Genomic DNA, 15,774 nt, shown 5'->3' on the forward strand with positions numbered 1-15,774 from the left:
CCTGCCTTGTATTCTACATGTATTTTACTAATAATGTTAATGTTTAATTATTAAGCTTAATCTACTGTGCTGTGTTATAGCCAGTTTGTATGCAATATTTTTACTGTTATGTATATTCATGTTTATGTAATTGTTTTATTTTTGTATAAAAACAACAGCCACGACCAAACAGTCTGCTGAGTGGTGACAATAAATGGGCTAGTCTTATAAAACAAGTGCATCTTCATTTCATCTCTAATCGGACAGTCTTTGGTGGGTCAGTACCCTGAGCTGGTAAATAGTTCTATATGGTGAAGAGCTACAAAATCAAACAATTTTTAACATGGTCTTTCATGCCGGAGCCTGGACTTAACAGAGAGATATAAGATGTCACAACATTCTGAGGATGAGCCAATTGTGCCTGTCAGGAGGTAGAAGGTCCTTCCCACGTGTTACAATGATTATGATCTCACTGGATTCACCCTCCCTAAGCCTGTCACACAACCCATGTCACCACTCATGCATTCAACCAGACTGATTGAAGGCGACAAAGCAGAGGAAGGCGCAACTGGCTTTACTCCACTGTTACCAGGTTATGAAGTAGACAGTCCGCTACAGTGGTCTGGCGAAAAGCATAAATCTGCATCAGACATCATAAGGATGGAGAATAAGGATCTCTGCACAACCCTGCAAATCCTATAGCAGGAAAGAAACACATTCAAGAATGCAAATGACCGATACGTAAGGGAGCTTTCTCAGCTCAAGAAACAGATGAAGCAGCTACAAATTCAGATGGATCAAAAATGTCCAGGAAATCAGCCACTTTCACCTGTTGCCCCTCCAAGGCTGCTTGCCCAGTTGTCCTATACCTGCACCACGTGTCCAACAACAGGCACATTCTGTGGAAATGAGTAGCAAACCTGTACCAGCTCAACGCATCAGACTACAGATAGAGCATCAGACTGAGAACAAGTTTCAAAGCCCAACTCCAGTATTCGCCCCCCTTACCAAACAGAGCTCCTCCTACCATTATATTCCACAAACGGGTGACGTGCAATATTCCCATAGACAGGACCCTTCCAATTCTCCATAAAGGGACTCTCAAGACACTGCCAGGCATCCACAAATACTATGCTGGTGACTTACTCCATCACCTCCGCGTAAGCAAGAACTGATGTATCGAGGTCCAACTCCTACGATCCCTGACTTCATATATCCTAATCCAAGAGAGTTCTCCCGGCTGAATATTGCTCTAGAAAATGTCCTCCCAGCTAATGTGACAGAAAAGTTCAAATTTTAGATACTGATGGGTAGGGCTGAACAATATGGACAAAATTTCATATTTCGATTTTCATGACAGATATCTCGATATCGATACAATACGATATGACTACGTTTCTTTTGCTAAGCACGACCTGCACAACACGTCACTATGGTTTACATCTTTTCTGAATCCAAAATACTTCCAAATTATGGAAGATGATTTGTTTTGGCACCAAGTCAGATTCTGCACTGCCACCAGCCGCATTATCTCCAAAAAAAAGTTTCGAAAATGAAAATAGGGAATCGATTTTAACCAAATATGTACACTATTCATTTTAAAATAATAAAACAATATATAGATGTAACAAAACTCACAAACAGGCAGAAAAAGAAAATAAAGAATTCCGAAAGTGCAGTATGCCTTGCGAGAGCTAGACAGAAAATAACAGCAATTTTACGCACCTATAAGACCCAGTGACGTCGAAAGCGACCTCTTATGCTGCGTTCATACCAAACGCGAATAGAGCGTCTGGTGCGAATGATTTCAATGTTAAGGCAATGTAAAGACGCGTTAAGCGCGTCTGGAGGTCTCCTGGCAAGGTAGACGCCTTATTCGCGCATCTAGTTACAGGAGATTCTGAGATATGAAAAGGACCACTGCAAGTTGACAGCGACCGACTTTTGTGGTGGAAAATTGGCAGTAATAGCCCCACCTTGCGCAGCTGTACCTGAGTGTCCCTGGGACATCAGTGCGGTTGGAGCGCGTCTTCTCAACAGCTGGACATACAGTGAATAAAAAACGCTCTGCTCTGGACACATGCCCTGTTCTCAAGTCCATTTAAAGTTTAATTTTTTGAACAGTTGTTTGAAATGGATTGAATCATTTTTTAAATAATCTTGGAGATTTTTAAATTGCCTAAATCATAAATGCAGCCGGGTTGAAGCCTGCAGTGATGTTTTTCTTTTGTTATGACAGCCGTCCCCTCTGCACATATATTTTTTTGAGAATGTTGCACTCCTCTTGCTGTATGTTATGCTGCACAAAACTTCATGCCAATATATAAGAAATATTGCTGACTTGTGTGTTTCCAGCGCTCTCTTTACGTTCGTCCTTTATTTGACGTTGAAAAAGGAAACGTCTTTTTTTAGACATGGAAAATCTATTTTACAATCGATTCAATGAACACTGTCTTAAAAATCGAAAAATGATTTTTTCACAACTACAGCCCTATAATTCACATAAGTACTAAAAAAAACAATAAGTACAATGAGTTTGTAAAATACACACTGATGTCTATGGAAGAGGTAATAATAATCCTTTCCATTATAATTTGACACGTTTTATTCATATCAGATACACATTGTGTAAGTACTGTAACTTCAATGTTTACTCTATTCTATTCCCAGTTCACCAACCACTTACTTTTAAGTATTTCGGGAGAAGTGGATGAATTCACGTGTTGTAAACATAGAGGTTGTAAATCTAACAGATCCGATTCTTTGAACTGGGTCTGTGGCACAAACACGGCGGCACCCATCGCGCATACAGCTCAACTAACGTGATCGTTATAAAGGTGTTTAAACTACTTGACCATTGGAATATCAGATATTTCATGCCATAGCTGACACATTTGTGAATATTCTGAATAAAAAAGGAAAAATGACATAAAAGCAGATCATCTTTCATTCAGTGCTGTTGCTGCTGCGGTGTGTCACGTGACAAGCAATGACGCGTCACCATAGAAAAACGCCCCCCCCCCTCCCCCCTCACAATATAGTTCCCACGTCCCTGGTAGTGTGTGCGCGCTGGCTTTAGCGGTGCATTCAAGGGCACTCGTAAAACTGATGCTTGTTGTGACTGCTAGAGTTGTATGCAGGGCGAGCGTGAAGAGGGGAAAATCTATATCATCTATATCGTTGCTTTTTTTGATAGTAATATCTTGAAAGTTCATATCTAGATATAGATACTATAACGATATATCGTTCAGCCCTACTGATGGACCATCTGAAGTTAGAGGAGGCTTTACTAATTGCTGCCTCAAACTGCCATTCTCAACATCCTTACACAAGGACAATGGCTGCTTTAGACAACAGTATAGCCAGCCACATCAACTGGCTCTCCAGTTAATGGATGGCCCAAGGATAGCTAGTGGAGATCAGAAGTCCTTTCGTCTTTTCGCTCTCTTAAAGTCTGTATACTGGTTGGCATGCTGGAGCAATTAGGCAGGAAGGGCATTTTCGAATTTAGACATTTAGAAATTAGTTACAGTGTGGTTCTCATGTGTCTCGGCTGTTTGGGAAGCTTACCCACGACATGAGATCAGGGTTTCGGAGATTTGCACATCCACGTCATGTAACCATTCCTACTCTTTTGGATCTTGCAGAATGGCTGGAGTTCGGAATTGAAGTTCAAAAGGACACTACAAGGTTCGTAAGCAATAAGCGCAGAGGGACCTCGACATGAACGAGATATTTTTTCTGGTTAATGAGATGGCGATTTCTGAGCCTACACCATCTACTCCACCATCTAGGAGACTCTACTACCCCTACTGTAACAACAGTAAGCACTCCCTCAACAACTACAGCAACTTTAAACAGCTTACAAAGGACCAAAAACAAAGCTGGATCAAAGACAACAATAGATGAACAAGAAGAACATTCACACCAAGTGAAGACTGAGGGAGGGATATCAGCACCTTAAAGGACTTCCACTACATGAGTTTGAAGCGGTCTGTCCTGTGTTGCTCATTGGATCAGATTATCTCCATCTAATCACTCCTGTGAAACCATTTGGGCTAGGGCCTATAGGCAGACCAGCTGTCATTAAGACACGTCTTGGCTGGACGTTACAGGGTCTGATCCAACACTTACGGAAGGACATAACTGAACAACACTGTCTCTTCACTTCAGTCTCATTCCCGGAAGCTGATCTCTACAGGCAAGTAGAGAAATTATGGCAGATGGACTTACTACCCTGGCCTAATGAAAAGAAGTGCATCAGATCCAACAGGACCAAGAGGCAATGGAACTTCTGGAAAGGAAGACAATGAAGTGGATGGTGTCAAACATTATGCAACCCCTCTTCTGCATGTCAGGAACATGCCCGAACTAAAAGCACCTAAAGAAGCCGTCTTGTCGCAGCTGAGGGCCACTGAAAGGAGACTGGCCAGAAATCCATAGCAAGCCACCACTTCCCACACCACATGGTGCAGCACAATGGGAAAAACAAGATAGTTAGAACTGCTCATTCTAATATCATGGACCAAGGGTTCCCAACCTTCTTTAACTCGTGGCCCACACAATCAAACACATATGTTTGCGCGGCCCACTGCAAAAAAAATAATTATAATAATTAACTGACCCCACTATTGTTGGGTTAATAACTTAGTACTCAGAAGATAGATTGTTAACTGTATTTATTGAATGAACTAGAGCTGTGGGATATGGACAAGAAAAAAAGAAAACCTATCGCAATCTCTTTGATCAATTATGCGATTTCGATTTTGATCACGATTTTGACACACAAATATGCTTTACAGTCATAAATGCATTCAGGATGAATTTGAAACATATTTCCAAAAGAAAACCAATAAGAGCTTTATCAAAAAGTTGTAATGTCTCTAGAACAGACATAAGGCAAAATTATAACTAAAGTAAAGGTGTAACAAAATTAATAGACTTATGGCAAAAAGTTAATGACTGTTCAGGGAGTTTTTTTTCTTGTTGCCATGCATTGTTCATAGAGCTCATTATAGCTGTGCCTCAGGTGTTGCAATAGATTTGTTATACATTATACAGGTTTACATGTTCTCCGATTGCAGTGTGTATACAGTATGTGTGAGTGGTGCAGAAGCAGCAGCGAGTTATTGTAACACGAAAGCACATAAAAAAATAAACATTCTCGAATCTCTGTTTCGCACCTAGATTTCCTTTGCTCTGTCACAAAACCACATGTGCTTGCTCAGATACACGCTGCTCTCCTCCAGAGACTGCGCACTTAAAATATGTCTCCTCCCACTTAAACTGCGTCCTGTGCACTCACAACTCTCTCTATGATCATGTGCTAGATATTATTTTCGCACATTTTTATTTCTAACCCTTTACCGCGTGCAGTGTGAACGCTCTGATCCAAAAAACATGGGCTTGGAAAAAAGGCGCATCACAGACAGTGTGTTAACCTGGAGTAGACATATGCCCAGTCTGTTCTGTTCTGTCAGGGCCACGAAAAACTATATAAAGTGATTTAAAAATCGTGACCCTCAAATTCTGTGTGATTTTATGACTATTTCTATTAATCACAGCCTTACTAACTGGCAATGGCAATGAACAGAAAATAACTCTGGCTGGCACCGCTCAGCAAAACGGGAAAACCAGATCCAGCCAGAGCTCGGCAGAGGGTAGACAGTCAGAGCAAGCAGTCAGGAGGGAACATGTTCACAGCCATTTATGTCGAGCCTGTTGGCAGCTATTTATGCACGTTTTAATTTGTTGTTCTGTGGTATATGCAGAAAAAATATCTAAGAAACATTGGTGGTTTATTCTTAAACCAATCAGCGAATCACAATTTTTTGTTATTTAATTATATATATGAAATGATGTTATTATGTTATGACTTAGACATTTTTACATATATTAACAATATTTTTATTTATTTTAATAGTAATTGGCGGCCCACTTGCAATACTACCGTGACCCACTAGGGGGTGCGGCCCACAGGTTGAAAACCACTGTCATGGACAAAACCTGAATGAGCTTCTGCTTCCAGGATCAGTGTTGGGGCCATCTCTACTTGTACTTCTACCTGTGCTACTCAGATTCAGGGGACATTCAGTGGCAGTCAGCAGCGACATCAAGCGGATGTTCCACCAAGTTGGACTGCTCCCAGAGGACCAACCAATCTTGCGCTTCCTCTGGAGAGATCTAAACATACAGGAACTACCCAGTGTGTACGAATGGCAGGTCCTTCCTTTCATCACCACCCGCAGCCCCTGCTGCGCCATCTTTGCACTCCAGAAACATGACATTGATCATAGCCAGCCCGGAGATGATGTCCGTAATTCTGAAATCCTTTTATGTAGACAATTGCTTACAAAGCTTCGCTTCAGCAGAAGAGGCAAAATGCTTTGTTGACAGAATGCCAGTACGACCCATTAGGTTACATCACCCCGTGTACCACTCGTGCCAAGATCATTGTACAACACCTGTGGGATAAAAAAATTATCTTAATTAAATTTAAATTTTAAATTAAAATTTGTAAATTACAAAAAAAAAAATACATCTTTTGATGCTAATAATGCTACTGATACTTTCTGCTCCACTCTTGCATCTTGTTTAGACACTGTTTGCCCCTTGTCTTCCAGGCCAGCCAGTACCACCCCATTCTGCCGCTTTGTTATCTGATATTTTACGCGAACACCGTTCTAAGCTTAGAGCTGCTGAAAGAGTGTGGCGCAAATCCAAAAATACTGCTGACCTTAATGTGGATCAGTCACTCCTCTCTTCCTTCTCTGCTAATGTCTCCACTGCTAAAATGGCATACTACTATAACAAAATTAACAATTCGACTAACTCTCACATGCTGTTCATAAAAAATTTCCTCGCTCCTTTGTCCTCCTTCTCCCCCTCTTGCTTATAATAAAATGAAATAAAATTAAAATTAAAATACAATTTTCATAGTCATGAAAATAAAGAAAACTCTTTCAATGAGAAGGTGTGTCCAAACCTTTGGTCTGTACTGTATATATTTTCAAAAATGAAAATATTTCTAAATTTTATCACCATTTCGTTTTAGCAGGTTTCATGAACCTTTTTCCTCAGTTTCCAACAAGGTTAGTTCTCTTTTTTTCATCCACTTGTCCACTAAATATTTGATTTACCAAAATAAAGGTTGAATAGGAACACTTATGTTACCTTTGTTAACTTCCTTTTTTTCAGTTAAATCAGTGTTCAATGATCAAGAACCCAATATATGCATCACAGTTGTTAACACAGACAAATAACACTTCTCAATGAAACAAAATAATGTCTTCAGATTTCAAAACCCTCAATTGCTCAGTCTTTCAAGGAAAAAAAGTTATTTGAGTATTCTGTAGAGAGATTTAAATGTCTTCTGACAATCAGGAAAATTTGTATCCATCCAGACAAAGACAGTTATTTGACTTCCTACCATTCGCAAGGTTCAGAAAAATTGTCTTTTGTTTCCACAGAAAATCCAAGAAAAGACTCAAGGGAGGCTCGCCAGTCCAAACACTCCTCAGAATCACTGGAAGGCTGGGACAAATCCAGAATACGGGTACCAGTACATCTCGTCACATCAGACAGAGGACAGCAATCGTTTTTGGAAAAGAACAGAACAACAAGGAAAAAAAAACTGAACTTGAGCAAACAAGGTAACAGCATACAATAAAGATCTTAACTAATGAAAGTAAATTAATCACTGTACATCATTCATATTACACATGAATGGAATATTTTGAATATATGTACACATTTTCCAAATAAATAATATTTTCTTTATATATGCAATGTGTGTGACTATTTTTTAAACACAACACACTTATTAATATATGACTGACCACTTTTTGTCACATGATTGGGAACACGGTTAAATGTTATGTTCCAACAGAGCATTACACATTTTTTTCTATACAAAAATCACATATAATTTTTTGTGGGAAAAGCAAGATGAATTTTTCTTGCTTTTCCCACTAACACGATACTAACTATTTCATTGGTCATGATTAACAAGGCAATTTGACTTACCAAGGAGATCGTTAACGATAACGATCTGGCTTCACTCTTGGTTAGTCCCTGACTAGCATAAGCAAGGACCCTCAACTGGCCTTCCTGTTCTTGATATAATGCAGCACCTAAGCCTACAGTGCTGGTGTCAGTGTGTAATACATATGGCAATCTGGGGTCAGCATATCCCGAAACTGGTGCAGTTGTTAATTTCTCCACAATTGTCTCAAATGCCTGCTGACAAGAAGCATCACATCTGTCGCCCAGATTTACTTTTGGGTCATAGTAATGACAGTTGACATCCCTTTCTCCCTTTCCGAATTGGGGGGTATCCAGCTGTGAGGTTGTTGAGTGGTTTGAATATTTTTGAGAAGTCCTGAACCAACCTCCTATAATACCCGGCAAATCCAAAGAATGATTTCAGCTCTTTGAGAGTCTGTGGCCAGGTTTTAATGGCCTCAATTTTTGCTTGATCCTTTTCCACACCATGTTGAGAAACAAAATGTCCCAGATATCGCACAGAGGTCTGGAAAAATGTAAATTTTTCAGGTGAGAGTTTTAAGCCATATTCCTTCAGACGTTTAAGTACCTGCAAAAGTCGAGGTTCGTGTCCTTCGAGTGTCTCCAAAAAAACTATAAGGTCATCTATAAAAACTAGCACCTCTTTCCAGTTCAGATGGCCCATATAGCGCTCCATGAGCCGTTGAAATGTACTGGGAGCATTTGTGATGCCTTGTGGCATTCTGTAAAACACCCAGAATCCTTGTGGGCAAATGAAGTCTGTCTTGTGTTTATCCACTTCCTCCATGTCGATTTGGTAGTACCCCGACTTCAAATTCAGAACGGAGAACTACTTCGAGCCATTTAATACGAAAAACACCTCTTCCAATTTGGGAAGCAAATAGGCATCCTTTATAGTTTGTGAGTTAAGTTGTCTGAAGTCGATGCAAAGACGTACATAATTATCCTTCTTCCTCACCACCAGGAGAGGGCAAAGGGAGGCAAAGGGAGACTCAGATTCTCTAATAATTCCAGCAGCCAGCAAGTCTTGCAGATGTTTGCGAACAGAATCGACATCCTGAGGGCCTAGCTCGATGCTTAAAAGGAGTTTCATCACTAAGTTTGATATGTCTCACTTTATGTGTATGGCCATAAGCCATGTCATGTAAGGCAAACACCTCTGGCATTGTGTTCAATAAAGCTGATATTCGGGTCCTCCACTCTGCTGGTAAAGAGGAATTACCAAAATCAAATTTTATCTGTGAGCTGCCAGCGTTCAACTGAGTCTGAGGGGCATCATGTCTTGGCTTGTCTCAATCATGTGCTGAATAGAATACATTTCAGCGATCACAGCTTTTGGAACAGCAGTGTCCGTCTGGGTGTCATTTCTCACCACTACAGGTAAACTGTGAGAGCGTTTAGCAGGCAATGTGTAGTCCATTAGCCACTAATAATTCACCTGGCATAGAAGACATCTGGCTGCCCTAGTGATGAACAACTCCATCAAGAATAGCTACACTCCCCGCAGACAAAATTTTAGGAGTAGTTCCTTCCAACGTTACACACCCCAGAACTTCAGTGCTCATTTGCTTGTGTCTGATATCCAGAATTTTGATTACTGCTCGATATCCATTAAAAGCTGGATGGATGTTTCTGGGGCTTTCTTGAGCATGGTTTGCATAAAGAGCTTCCAGAGAATTGGTTCCCACAAGGACTTGGGGCGTGATCATCAAATCAGGGACCACTAGAGCTAATGTGGTACCTTCTGCTTTTACTCCCAAGAACTCGGGAAATGTCAGAGTGAGCTCTACATAGCCCAAGTAGTGAACTGACTGCCCATTTGCTCCCTCCACTTCTAGTAAAGACTCAAGTGACTCCATAGGGCGATTGGATAGATGATTGTGGTTGAAGGAAAGTGGAATGGTGGTTACTTGGGAACCCGTATGTAGCAAACAATTCACTAGAGTTCCTTGAACAACAAACCGGGCAGTACACTTCATTCCAACCAATCCTCTTGGTAATTTTCTCTATATTACTTCTTCACAACATTTGTTGAATACTCTTCTAGGTCTTTTAGGTCATGTGGGTCTTTCCTCAGTTTCTGTATGCCCTGCTACAGAGACTGATTGGAGTTTAACCGTGGGGATGCAACTCTGTTTTTCAGGTCCCACTGAGCCTGTTTCTCCCTCAGCTGACATCGTTTGCTTTCTACTTTGGCAGGATTTGGATCATTTTCACAATTTACGGTATTATGACCATCTTCTCTGCAGTGAAAGCAGTAGCCCGGATGAGGTTGAGCCGAGGTCAATCCATCAGTACTGACTGGTTCACTGTCTTCTTGTCTAGCCTGCTTGGGCTGTGACATAGCAGAAGGGCTCCTGAGCCCAGATTTTTTTCTGTGATTCTGAGACAGTTAATTGAGCTTTTAACTTTGCAACCTGTCTTGTTAATTCAGCAATTTCCTCAGGTTCTGAGCTTCTGTTCTGGACCTTTGGGGAAATTACAGCATGGATCGTCCAGTAAGAATTCTATACCTGCTCGCCATGTTTCGAAGTCTGGTTCATTGGGTGGACGTGGAATTTTCCCTGAGAAAAATCTGAGACATAGGGAAGTATGCTGGGCTGTCACATCACTTGTCCTCAAAACATGTTCAACCATGACTCTTTGCACACCAGGAGGATCTATCATATCCATAGTCACAACTGAATGCTGCATTCCTATGGCTGAAGGCTTGTTAATTCCACCAGTATTAGGCACAGTATTCATCTCATTCTCCTTGGACAGGTTTTGAGTTTTCTGGCTTTCAATACCCAGTACTGGAGAAATGTTTGGTGAGAAAGTTCCATCTCTACTTTCTCCCATCCTCTGTGATGTGGCAGGTTACACATGATATTTGAATGAATATGACATCTGCATCTGAAGTGCTAACAATACTTATAGGCAAAGGAGGCTTCAGGTTCTTTATTGAAGAGCTATGTGCAAACTCTATTATAGCCTGCCGATGAAATTCAGATATTGGGTCATCAATAAGCAGATAACGACTAATACTGCCATACCGTACAAGCCATGCTTCTAAATTTTGGTCAAATTCATTCAGTGTTATGCCACCAAGTATAACAACATTCACGTTTTCTCATTCCACTATATTCATATTGTTAATACTGAGATAGCTTGTCTCAAGTATTTCCCCCGCACTTTATTCAGGCAGGTGTGTTCACATAGAGGTTTTTTGCGACTTAAATCTAAATTTAAATTCAAAGAGACAGGATTGATAGTCTGTGCATGACCTTATTATTTATTCGTATTCAAAATGAAGCTATGTGAACATCTGGGGCCAGTTGCATACAAGGTTAAGACTAGTCTTATAAGTTACCTTAATCCAAAAATAAGACTGATTACCCTTTGACTAACTGCTAGCTGGACAAACTTGGACTTAAAATACAGGCTAAGTTTACTCCTAAAGTGTACACAGCCATCTTAGAATGATAAAAATCCATCCAGTCTTTTTTTTTTTTTTTATCTTTATCAAACCAAACCAAGCTCAGAAAACGAGTGGTTTGGATTTTGTCCACAATATGACGTCATATTGCAGTAGCCCCACCCACCACTATTGACTGACAGGCGCGTATTACCACAGACATATAAAATACATAGCAACCACTCTGTGTGCCATAGAAACCGCATAGCAACACCCTAGCAACGGCCCTGGATACCTTAGCAACTGCATAGCAACACCTTTGAAATCAACCTGGGTACCATAGCAACCACATAGTAATACTTTAGCAACCAACCCAACTACCCTAGTAACCACATTGTAACACTATAGCAACCACCCTACATACCCTAGCAACCGCATAGCAACAACCTAACAACCACATTGAACACCCTACCAACCAGCCCGGGTACCTTAGCAACTGTAGAGCAACAGCCTAGTCTGCATCACACAGCCAACTGCTCAACCTCTTGTCTGTAAGCAGACTCATGGGGTCTTTAAAGGTGCAGTCCTTGGTGTAAAGGGAGAAGAGCAGTGGGTAGGAACGCAACCTTGAGGGGCACCAGTTTTGATGGAGTGGCTGTTTGACATGAATTTTCCTCACTAGCTGCTGCCTAACTTTTAAAAAGCTGGTGATCCACAGACAGATAGAGCTGAGAACAGAGAGATTGGTTAGTTCAGTCTGGAGGAGTATTGGGATGATGGTGTTGAAGGCCGAACTTAAGTCCACAAACAGGATCCTCACATAAGTCCCTGATTTATCCAGATGCTGCAGGATGAAGTGCAGTCCCATGTTGACTGTATCATCCACAAACCTGTTTGCCTGGTAGGTAAACTGCAGGGGGTTCCAGTAAGGGTCCAGTGATGTCCTTCAGTTTTTCAAATGACTTCAACAACACAGACATTAGAGCCACCGGTCTGTAGTTGTTAAGTCCTGTTATCATTGTTTTCTTTGGGACAGGGATGATAGTGGAGCATTTGAAGCAGGCAGGGACTTCACACAGCTCCAGTGATCTGTTGAAGATCTCTGAAAAGATGGGGGCCAGCTGGTCAGCACAGGTTTTCAGAGAGGCTGCTGCCACACCATCTGGGCCTAGTGCCTTTCTTCTTTTGTTCTTTCTGAAGACATGGCGCAAATGATCTTCGAAGATCTGAAGTGCTGGAGGGGGGAGAGGGGTATTGCTAGATATATTAACAGTCATGTAAAGAGATGGTCAGAATGGGTGTGGGGTGTTTCAAATCCACAATAATCCACCTGTACCCACTAAATTACTGAAAGAGCTGTTACCTGTAGCCGAAGAACCGCTTCTCAATATCATAAACTCGTCGTTATCTTTAGGACACGTCCCAAAACCATTCAAGCTGCCGGTTATCAAGCCTCTTATTAAGAAACCAAAACTAGATCCTAGTGTACTGGCAAATTATAGGCCTATTTCAAATCTTCAATTTATGTCTAAAATTCTAGAAAAAGTTGTGTCTGCTCAGTTGAAGGCCTTCCTACATAAAAATGATCTGTATGAAGAATTTCAGTCAGGTTTTAGGCCCCACCATAGCACAGAAACTGCACTTGTTAAAATTACAAATGACCTGCTCCTTGCGTCAGACCAAGGCTGCATCTCATTTCTAGTCTTACTTGATCTTAGTGCTGCGTTCGACACCATAGATCATGACATACTCATAGATCGATTACAAAACTATACAGGTATTCAAGGGCAGGCTCTAAGATGGTTTAGATCCTACCTGTCCGATCGCTACCATTTTGTTTACTTAAATGGGGAGTCATCTCATTTATCATCAGTAAAATATGGAGTGCCACAAGGATCCGTCCTAGGTCCCCTTCTATTTTCAATATTGTTGCCCCTTGGTAATATTATTAGAAAATACGGAATTAGCTTCCACTGTTATGCTGATGATACTCAGCTATATATCTCAACGAGACCAGATGACACTTCCCAATTATCTAAGCTAACAGAGTGTGTTAAAAATGTAAAAGATTGGATGACAAATAATTTTCTCCAATTAAATTCGGATAAGACAGAGATACTAATTATTGGACCAAAAAACACTACACAGAATCTTGTAGATTACAATCTGCAACTAGACGGATGTACTGTTACTTCCTCTACAGTCAGAAATATGGGTGTTATATTAGACAGCAATTTGTCTTTTGAAAATCATATTTCCAATGTTATAAAAACTGCATTCTTCCATCTTAGAAACATTGCCAAGCTATGAAACATGTTATCTGTTTCTGATGCAGAAAAGCTAGTTCATGCATTCATGACCTCTAGACTGGACTATTGTAATGCACTTCTAGGTGGTTGTCCTCCTTCGTCAATAAACAAGGGTTAAACTAATTTTACTTTGTTGGATCAGCAGCTATGCTAATGTTGTCTGTATTTTGTTTCTATGTTTCGCCACGGGATTTACATCCCGTGGTAACTAGGATTTACACAAGCTCCAGTCTGGATCCAGAACACCTGAGAAGAGATGATGCTGACCCTCAGAGGACCTCAGATGATGCTAACCCTGAATCAACAAACAGAACTAACAATTATTGCTAAATGTGTGACTGAATCATATAATAACTTAATTAATAATATTGATAGTTCATCGTCTAGCTGACTACGCCTTGTATTATTATTATTATTATTTTTTTTTTTTTCTAAAATCCTGTCAAATGTGCACAAACTACTAGCTACTACTAAATATTGTAGAAACATAATTTTCTGTAAAGTTGCTTTGTAACGATTTGTTTTGTAAAAAGCGCTATACAAATAAACTTGAATTGAATTGAATTGAATAAAACTAATTCAGTCCTTCAGCAAGTTGTTGATTGGTGCTGGGGGATGGTGTCTTGTAGTTGGTGATTGATTTCAGACCTTTCCACACTGAAGCTGGGTCACTGGAAGTTAACTGATCTTCCAAATTTTTAGAGTAGCTAAATTTTGTGGTGTGTTCTGCTGAATGATCAGCAGTTCATCCCTGGTGCCGCGGTGTGCGGCCAACTCTACAGTGCAGGGAGGACATGTTTGCTAGTGCCACCAAATGGACAGCATGGCAATAATTAATTAAAGCTGCACATACTGTCAGGGTTCTGCCCTGGCAGCTGTGTCTATTTTGTCTTTGTTTAGTGTTTCTCGTTTTCCCTGTGTATGACCACATGGCTTTGTCTTTGTTTATGTTGGCCATGTGCTCCTTTCGTCCTGCCACCTTGTTTCACATTACCACGCCCCCTTGTTTAGTCCTTGTTTGGTGCTCATTAATTGATTGTTTTCACCTTGTGTTTGTGTGCTTTCCTTTCTATTTATTGTGCTCATTTCCCTCATGTGGTTGCTGGTTCGTTTTGTATGTGAGTTAGTGTTTGCTTAGCTTGCTAGCTGATCTATACTAATGAAGTTTTTCCTTGTCTGTTAAAGTCTGGTATTTATTAGTTTAAGTTGATCTTGTCACTGTTTATTCTAGTCTAGCTTAAGGGTTTTTTTGGATCTCATTTTTAATTTCTCCTGAGTCTGACTTTTTCTTTCAAGTACTTATTTTCCCCTTTGAGTTATTTTCTTGGTTAGTATTTCCAGTTATTTCTGGAACTTTATTTTGTATTTGTTTCTTTACCTTTTTATTTTACTTTAGTTAGTTAGCTATGGTTACTTCTCTAGTTCCCCTTTTATCTTGTTTCTAGGTCCTAGCATTCTTGTCTGACTTTTTGCCCTTGTTTTTTATTGTTATTATTATTATTATTATTATTATTATTATTATTGTTGTTGTTGTTGTTCTCTTGTTGTTTTAAGTCTTGTCTAGTGTTTTGTGAGCTCTGTCTGTTCCTGTCTTGCCTGCTGCTTTCTTTGTGGCCCCTGGGTCTCCCTGCATGGAGGTCTGACGGGTGTGGCTTCACCTCCATAGCCAAGTGCCCTTGGTTCCTGGTGCTGTTGTCTGGTGCCTTCCACAGCCTCCTCTACAGTCCTGCACTTGGTTGTCACCCAGGGCCCCCCCTTTGGCGGTCATCCCCCCCCATCTGCCTGCTCCACTGTTGTATGCCCTATCCTACTGTCTGGACTGTTCAAGCCACTCCCTCCTATTGTGCTTTGTCTTATTTGTCAAACATCCCTTGTTCATTCTGCATCTGGGTCCTCTCCCTCAGTAACCCTGACACATACATTAAGCTACTTTAATAATACTACTGATTTCCTAAGGATTATTATTATTGTTATTTATTTTTTTTATCGACTATCCTGGGTGGTTTGGTGTCCTTAACATACTCAAAAACACTTGAAAATTCACACACATGTTGAAATCCATGG

Source organism: Carassius gibelio, chromosome A24 (genome assembly GCF_023724105.1).
Source record: "Carassius gibelio isolate Cgi1373 ecotype wild population from Czech Republic chromosome A24, carGib1.2-hapl.c, whole genome shotgun sequence".
NCBI classification, from domain to species: Eukaryota; Metazoa; Chordata; class Actinopteri; order Cypriniformes; family Cyprinidae; genus Carassius; species Carassius gibelio.